At 44.1% G+C, this 9,591-nt stretch overlaps 1 pseudogene; it reads right to left on the reverse strand.

The window, feature by feature from the left end:
* Window positions 1-8,297: 8,297 nt before the first annotated feature.
* On the reverse strand, window positions 8,298-8,924 carry LOC123158386 (cortical cell-delineating protein-like; annotated as a pseudogene).
* Between the last annotated feature and the right edge of the window lie 667 nt (window positions 8,925-9,591).

The raw sequence follows: 9,591 nt of genomic DNA on the forward strand, positions 1-9,591 counted from the left end.
AAGGATAATGAATTGCCCGACAGTACGTACGCAACAAAGAAGGTCGTATGCCCTCTAGGATTGGAGGTGCAGAAGATACATGCATGCCCTAATGACTGCATCCTCTATCCGCGGTGCGTACGAGGATTTGAACGCATGCCCGGTATGCGGTGCATTGCGGTATAAGATCAGACGAGATGACCCTAGTGATGTTGACCGGCGAGCCCCGCAGGAAGAGAGTTCCTGCGAAGGTGATGTGGTATGCTCCTATAATACCACGGTTGAAACGACTGTTCAGAAACAAAGAGCATGCCAAGTTGATGCGATGGCACAGTGAGGACCGTAAGAAAGACGGGAAGTTGAGAGCACCCGCTGACGGGTCGCAGTGGAGAAAAATCGAGAGAGAGTACTGGGCTGAGTTTGCACGTGACCCAAGGAACGTATGGTTTGGTTTAAGCGCGGATGGCATTAATCCTTTCGGGGAGCAGAGCAGCAATCACAGCACCTGGCCCGTGACTCTATGTATGTATAACCTTCCTCCTTGGATGTGCATGAAGCGGAAGTTCATTATGATGCCAGTTCTCATCCAAGGCCCTAAGCAACCCGGCAACGACATTGATGTGTACCTAAGGCCATTAGTTGAAGAACTTTTACAGCTGTGGAATGGAAACTGTGTACGTGTGTGGGATGAGCACAAACAGGAGGAATTTAACCTGCACGCGTTGCTGTTTGTAACCATCAACGATTGGCCCGCTCTCAGTAACCTTTCAGGACAGACAAACAAGGGATACCACGCATGCACGCACTGTTTAGCTGACACCGAAAGTATATACCTGGGAAGCTGCAGGAAGAATGTGTACCTGGGCCATCGTCGATTTCTTCCGACCAACCATCAATGTCGAAAGAAAGGCAAGCATTTCAAAGGCGAGGCAGATCACCGGAAGAAGCCCGCCATGCGTACCGGTGATCACGTACTTGCTATGGTCAATGATTTACACGTAATCTTTGGAAAGGGTCCCGGCGGACTAGCTGTTCCGAGTGACGCTGGGGGACACGCACCCATGTGGAAGAAGAAATCTATATTTTGGGACCTACCCTACTGGAAAGACCTAGAGGTCCGCTCTTCGATCGACGTGATGCACGTGACGAAGAACCTTTGCGTCAACCTGCTAGGCTTCTTGGGCGTGTATGGGAAGACAAAAGATACAGCTGAGGCACGGGAGGACCTGCAACGTTTGCACGAAAAAGACGGCATGCCTCCAAAGCAGTATGAAGGTCCTGCCAGCTACGCTCTTACCAAAGAAGAGAAGGAAATCTTCTTTGAATGCCTGCTTAGTATGAAGGTCCCGACTGGCTTCTCGTCGAATATAAAGGGAATAATAAATATGGCAGAGAAAAAGTTTCAGAACCTAAAGTCTCATGACTGCCACGTGATTATGACGCAACTGCTTCCGGTTGCATTGAGGGGGCTTCTACCGGAAAACGTCCGATTAGCCATTGTGAAGCTATGTGCATTCCTCAATGCAATCTCTCAGAAGGTGATCGATCCAGAAATCATACCAAGGCTAAGGAGTGATGTGGTGCAATGTCTTGTCAGTTTCGAGCTGGTGTTCCCACCATCCTTCTTCAATATCATGACGCACGTCCTAGTTCATCTAGTTGACGAGATTGTCATTCTGGGCCCCGTATTTCTACACAATATGTACCCCTTTGAGAGGTTCATGGGAGTCCTAAAGAAATATGTCCGTAACCGCGCTAGGCCAGAAGGAAGCATCTCCATGGGCCATCAAACAGAGGATGTCATTGGGTTTTGTGTTGACTTCATTCCTGACCTTAAGAAGATAGGTCTCCCTAAATCGCGGTATGAGGGGAGACTGACTGGAAAAGGCACGCTTGGAGGGGAGACAATAATATGCAGGGACGGATATTCTTGGTCTCAAGCACACTGCACAGTTCTACAGAACTCTACCTTGGTGACCCCTTATGTCGATGAACACAAGAACAGTCTGCGCTCCAAACACCCGGAGCAGTGCGACGACTGGATTACATGTGAACACATCAAGACTTTCAGCAGTTGGTTGGAAACACGTCTCACAGATGAAAACACTGTTTGTGATGAGTTGTACTCGTTGTCCAGGGGACCATCTTCGACTGTTACGATTTGGAAAGGATACGAGATAAATGGGAATACATTTTACACGATCGCCAAGATCAAAAGAGCACCAACCAAAACAGCGGTGTCCGCTTTGATGCAGCCACCGAGAGGGGAAAGGACACATATTATGGTTACATAGTGGACATATGGGAACTTGACTACGGAGTAGATTTTAAGGTCCCTTTGTTTAAGTGCAAATGGGTTAATCTGTCAGGAGGCGGGGTACAGGTAGACCCACAGTACGGAATGACAACAGTGGATCTGAACAATCTTGGGTACACTGACGAACCGTTCGTCCTAGCCAATGATGTGGCACAGTTATCTATGTGAAGGACATGTCTACCAAACCGAGAAAAAGAAAAAATAAGGAAGCGAATACATCATATGATGAGCCAAAGCGCCACATAGTTCTTTCAGGAAAAAGGGACATCGTGGGAGTGGAGGGCAAGACAGACATGTCCGAAGATTATGAAAAGTTTCATGAAATTCCTCCCTTCAAAGTCAAGGCTGACCCAAGCATCCTGATAAATGATGAAGATTATCCATGGTTACGGCGCAATAAGGAAAGGACACAAGCGAAGAAAAAGTGAAGACTTTCTCCACAACTATTATGATGATACCATGCCAACTTTCAACCTTTTTGTAGTTCATTTGAAATGCATGTTGTAACAGACAAGTTTCCGTATGAAATCCTGATACTTCGAAAGAGATTGTCCGTTTTGTACACGAAGTGCATCCAGTTTTGCCGTAACCTCTCAACTTCTTGCATATGCTATGTGGATGAAATGATGATACCATGCCAAAATAAAAGAGAGGCGCAATGCTCACCTGCATGTTGCTTAGCTTCAGGCCAACGTGCAGGTGAGCACTGCGCTTCTCCCTTCATCGTCTCTACACTCAGGGCTTATAAACCGCTGCGAGTGCCTCTCGCTTGGCGAGGTGGGACTAAAAAACAGCTGCAGAAAGAATCAACTAAAAAACTCTTTTACCGGTTCATGCCACGAACTGGTACTAAAAGGTGCTCGTGGGGCCCCAGCCTTAAAACCTGTACCAAATAAAATGCCTTTGTAACAGCCTTAGAACTGGTACTAAAGGAATCAACTAAAAAGCTTTTATAAACCTCTAGTATTATTGAAACTAAAATTATATAGAATTTTGTTGCAAACTTTAATAGCAAAAAGAATTATCATAAAAGAAAATAAATAAGTAATTAGAATTTTGTTCAAAACATTAAAAGCAAAAAGAATTATCATAAAAGAAAATAAATAAGTAATTAGAATTTTGTTACAAACTTTAATAGCAAAAAGAATTATCGTAAAAGAAAATAAATAAGTAATTAGAAACAAAAAGAAAGCAAAAAAACTGGGAAAAAATTAAAAAAAAGTGCCACCTACAGGGCCACCACGGCCTGCATACGACTAGAAACCCATTACTAGGGCCAGGATGCAGGCCCGTAGTAGGCCCAATAGGCCCACAAGCACAGAGAGTGATTTTAGGCCCGTAAGCCTGCAGTAGAGAGGAGCTCAAAGTGGTAGGTTCGGCAAGACTTATAAACCACTCTGAGCCCCTCTCGGCTAGCGAGGTGGGACTAAACATAGCACCGCACCGTGCCAGTCACCACGACCTTTGGTCCCCGGTTGGTGCCACCAACCAGGACTAAAGGGGTGCATTGGTACCGGTTGGTGGCACCAACCGGGACCAATGCCTCTCTTTGTCCCGGTTTGTGGCACCAACCGGGACCAAAGGTCTCTGTTTCCCGCCCTTTGGCTGCTGAAAAGAGGCCTTTGGTCCCGGTTGGTGCCACCAACCGGGACTAAAGGGTGCATTGGTCCCGGTTGGTGCCATGAACCGGGACCAATGCTCTGCCTATATAAGCAGCACTCGACGAAAATTTGGTTCAGTTCGTTCTTCCCCGCCCCGCCCGCCCGACGCCGGCCAGCGCTGCCCGTCCTCTCCCGCCTCGACCGTCGCCGTCATCGCCACCGCGCCGTCCGCGCCGCCCCGATGCCGTCCCCGCGCCGCCCCGACGCCGTCGCCATGCCCCGCCCCGTGCCCCGTGTCCCGCGACGCCGCCGGCCCCTGCCCGTCCCTCGCCCGCCCTGGACCCGCTTGCACCTCACCATCGACCGTTGCCCGCGCCGCCCACCCTGCCCCGCACCGCACCTCCGCCGCCGCCGTCGCCGTCGCCGCCCCCGACACCCGTCGCCGTGAGCAAAATTTTTTTCTAATTTAATTGATGTTACTACTAGTTAATTTAGATGTGTAGTATAAATTTAGATGTGTAGTTTAATTGAGTTAAGATTTTTGTTAGATTTCTTATATATTTTTTTGTTAGATTTTTTTGTAAGTCATAGATTTTTTTGAATAGATGTGTAGTAAATTTAGATAGTGTAGTTCATAGATTTTTCTGTTAGATTTTTTTTCATATTGTGTAATTTAATTTGTTTTCATATTGCATTAGATTTTTTTATGATATTATTGTTGAATATGCATGTTTATATGTTCATATATATGCAAAGATCGAATATGGCAAATTTTTATGATTTTTTTCCTGTTCATAGAATTTTTATGATTTTTTTCTATTGTAATTTTGTTCATAGAATTTTATTAATTTTTTTGTTCATAGTATTTTCTTGGTCAATTTATATATATGTTCATATTGTTTATGTATAGGAAAACTGTGCATGATCAAAGTCATTTATGAATATGTTCATATGTAGAATAGAGGAAAAAGGAAAAAATAAGAAGAGAAAGTGTTTAATATAATTAGTTAGAAAAATAATAGAATTATAGTTAAACTAGTTTATTTTTAGTAAGTACTACTTTATTTTATTTATAGTAAGTGCTTCATATATAGTTGAACTAGCTAGTTGATTTAATAAACTACTTTATTTTACTATATATAGAAGTAGTTTGTTTTTAGTAAGTACTACTTTATTTATTTATAGTAAGTGCTTAGTAGTTGAACTAGTTGATTTAATTAATAAAACTACTTTATTTAACTATATATAGAAGTAGTTCCCGCATCGACGTCGACGATGCCTATCCCGCATCCTCGTCGTCGTCGACTCGGCGGTGGAGGCCTGCTTGATCAGGGCCATGTTCGGGACTGGGCTCCGCCGGGCTGGTATTGGGAGGTGCTACCTTCCGGGGACGTAGGTTGGTGAGGAGGCAGCCCGTTGTTGACCCGATCCTTGTTTGGTGGCGGTCGCGTGGGCCAGTGACGGTGCCGAGGCTTCCGGACACCGCGGAGGTGGTACGTCACCGTGTCAGCGAGGAGGACGAGCACGTCCGTCGCTACATGGTTGCATTGGAGGGCAGTTTCGACAATACCTAGCAGGTTCTTCAGGGATCTCACTTGAGCTATGATCCTGTGATGGTTCCTTATCTTTGGGTGTCCACCATCCGCGACGATACCCATCGGGCGCTACAGTTCTAGCTATATTAGCGATGCTATATGTATGATAGTATTCGAGGAGTATTAGTGATAATATTCGACGATGTAAGGACACAAGAGATGATGTAGTTTTGGTTATAATTGAATGCATGCTAACTTGAATACTAGTTTATTTTACGATTTGGTTTTGCTTATTGGATGCTCATATTGGAAAAGTACTGCTACTTTGAATGCTAAAATTGAAGAGCACTCTATGCAGAAATCTAGGAGTCCCCTCCATCATCCACGCCGTCGTGGGGGTAGCTTCTCCTTCATTCCCGTGTGCTAGACAATTTGGTGTAATAATGCACTCGGGAATGAAAGGAGGAGCTACGTACATCACCGATAGTCAACCCGTGATTAATAATAATGATCTAATTTAGGTTTTTTAGTACATATATTTAATTGTACAAGTTTAATATTTGAATTATGAACATAGGCCGGAAATGTCGTACTCGGACGATGAAAACCGCCCGGGGGAGTGCGACTGGTGCCACGATGACCGAGGTATGTGCGACAGGTTCATTGAGCTGGACGAAGATCGGCGCTTCAGCATTAAGCTCGAGGAGACCTTCGATGTTCATACGGTACGCAACGACGACAATAGTTTTTTTCGTAATTAAGCACGACTTCAACTATTTTAACGTGTATTTTTCATCTTTTCCAATTCGACTAGCTTATCCCATGCTATGCAAGACGCTATGTCTTGGAGAGGATGGGTTTTGAAGACCATGAAAGTATGGAAACCAAAAAAATTCTCCTAAGGACCCATCATGGTGTGGATTTTAAAGTAAAGCTGTACAATGCTGAGAGTGTAACCCATTTTGGTTGCAAAAATTGGGAAGCACTTTGCAAGATGTATGGTTTTGATGAGGGTATGCTTGTCACCATGGATCTTGGTGATCCTACAATCGAGCAAGACAATATGGACATTTGGGTCCTTGTGGATACACCTCCAATTCTTCCCCCATGTGAGCTTAACATAGTTATTAAGTAATTTATATTGTTTATTTCAAAATAGTTGACAACTTATTTCCATTGACAGCTTATTTTCATTCTTCAAAGAATGTGCGGAAGATGGTAGACAAAACCCACTACACCGATGGCTCCGAATTAACTTATAAGGAGAAAAATCATCTGATCGCATTTTGTACTGATCTTGAGAATTACAATGTCTACAATCGAACTCCTCAACATTATGGTCAATACGTGCCACTAGTGCACGTGTTGAACTACGGTAACTACCATGGAGATACCCTGGTAAGATTTTTTACTATTACGACATCCGTGCATCTTTTTGCATACTTCTAAAACTAGTACATCATTGCTAACTACGAAGTTATTACTATGTTTTTCAACAGATAATCCCGAATGATTGTGTGCCTCATCTGATGTATACGCACGGTCGCCTTGATGTTTTGAACATACAACCAGGTCGTCCTACGAATCTCAACTGTCCATACCGGATTTCTAAAAGAAGTGGAGACATGACAATCAAAGAATGGAAAAAATGTATGGACAGTCGTAAGGAGCTTCTTGGAAGCAAAAGGAAGCGAAGCGCAAGAATTGGAGACAGGATGATCTCCATTCTTCATAATGGAGAGTCAGGGTCTATATTGTTTTATGCTATTTTATCTTAAGTGTGTTTAGGTCCTACCTGATACTGATGATGTGCTAAGAACAATTATGTAGGGTTGGGTTCGATGACTATGATATGATGATCGTATGACTTGTTATTAATAACGAGTAGAAGTTGTATGATGATGCATGATTAGTAGGACTTGTTATTATATATGATGATGTATGATGCAAGCATGAAGAGTTATTATATATCAGCGGGTGAAATGAACATAGCAGTAGCGTTGGTAAACCAAGCACGAAGATAAGAGAGGACACTTCTCTCTATTAGCTAGCTAATAACAACCTAAATTAACCCCCAAAACCCCTAAACCAGCCACTTTAAAAAAAACCTCAGCTGCAGCCAGCTTCTGACGCGTGGATGCTTTTTGGTCCCGGTTTATGTCACCAACCGAGACCAAATGGCCCCCCTGTCTGGGCTGCCCGCAGCGGCCACGTGGATGCCCATCTGTCCCGTTTCGTGTAAGAACCGGGACTAAAGGGTGGGGGGCATTAGTAACGACCTATTAGTCCCGGTTCAAGAAACTGGAACTAAAGGCCCTTACGAATCGGGACAAATGCCTGTTTTCTACTAGTGTCAATGTAACTTCTACTTTTATCAAAGATTTTGGTTGTTCCTGTTTTTTCATCTTATATAATCTGATTACAGATAATTTTAGGCAAAAAATAAAGAAAGAAGATTTAGCTAATGCATTCGAAAAGATATGGATTTGATCATGATTGATGCAACATGCGTGCATGTACGATAAATATGCATTTCAAGCTTGGCATATCACGGGTCAAGTTAACCCTTTTCTTTTGCGGGTGAAGTTAACACAATTGGACAAACCTTCTATTCCTCATACACATACAATCCTTTTACAAATACATGAATCATGCATTTAGATACCATAACGAGATACGCTGATCATGTGATCAATCACAAACTTATCAAGCATGCATGCACGAGCGAGGGAGCCCATGCAAACACCTAACATATAGTACCGGAACTGGAACATAGAAAATATACGTATGGTGCGTACGTATGAAATGCAAACTAGTTACAATAAAAAAATGCATGTATAATATTCATCGATGGTGTTGGATGGATCAGATGGGGCAGGTGAAGTCGGAGGGGCACTTCTTGCCGCACTGGTTGAGGAGGAGGGTCAGGTCGATGGGCACATTGAGCTTGATGCCGAGAATGTTGGCCCCTGATGGCGGTGCAGAGGCACACGGCGGCGTCGAGGTCGGCGAGCCCGCCCAGAAGCGGGCAGCACTCCTCGTTCGCTGGCACGCCGATCTTGAGCTTCAGCAGGTTCAGCACGTTGGCGCACACGCCCAGCTTCAGCGTGTTGATCGAGCAGCGGCCCCGCCGGTCGACGGCACGGGCGGTGGGAGGATGGGCGGGGTAGGGACGACCGGTGGGCAGTAGGGTCCGCAGCCCTGGGCGGCCGCAAGGAGGACCAGGTTCAGGGCGAGGAAGACGGCGAGCTTGGAGGGCGCCCATTGCTACTGATCGATCTTACTGGTCTGTGGCTATGGCTAAGCTTGGCTTTGCTAGCTTGGGATGGTTTGCTTGGGTCGTCTGAGGTCGTATTTATAGGCCGGTCGTAGCGTGCAATTGCATGCATGTCATTATCAGTCGAGCTAATTAGTTTTGACTCTTGCCGTACTAATTTGCAAAATTTATGCGCAACCATTATTGTACTGGCATGTTACGTGTGTAACATCCATCATTGGAGCTTAATCTGTTCGCTAATGAACAAAAACCTGAGAGCTGGGCCATGAGGCTTTCCTTTAGTTTCCAAGAAGAGTACTCTTATATGCATGTTGTCTGCTCTGGGCATATATATATTTGATGGTTTTACAAGTGTAGCCATAATAATCTGGAGCATATATAGCAATCAGACAAAGGATTATATCTGGCATGACAGCGCTACGAGCTGGCTTAACCATGATCATCAGGGTCACGGGAGACACAATATAGGAGTTGTTATGGTTTTGATTCCACGTGTCTATTATATCTTTCGTACTCTGGTTTGTCATAATGGCTCGTTGGCACGGATGGACACCATACGTTCAGCTTGCTGTAATCTATCTATCTATCCTATCTATCTATCTATATATATATCTATATACCTATCTATCTATATCTATCTATATATATATACCTATACTAATTCTAGACTCTCAAGAAATTCTCACGTTAATTAGAAATTAGGAGCCATTAATCTGATGGGTCAAATTATTACGGTCTAGATCAATCCTAGAAATCGATGAATGAATACTTTTTTACCTAGGCTCCGGATTGATCCATAAACGTTGCATGTAATGCTAAAGATCCGTGTTGTACCATTTAAAAAAAGGTATGTGCTATATGGGCAACAAGTCCAATATAGTT

Source organism: Triticum aestivum, chromosome 7B (assembly GCF_018294505.1).
Source record: "Triticum aestivum cultivar Chinese Spring chromosome 7B, IWGSC CS RefSeq v2.1, whole genome shotgun sequence".
Lineage (NCBI taxonomy): Eukaryota > Viridiplantae > Streptophyta > Magnoliopsida > Poales > Poaceae > Triticum > Triticum aestivum.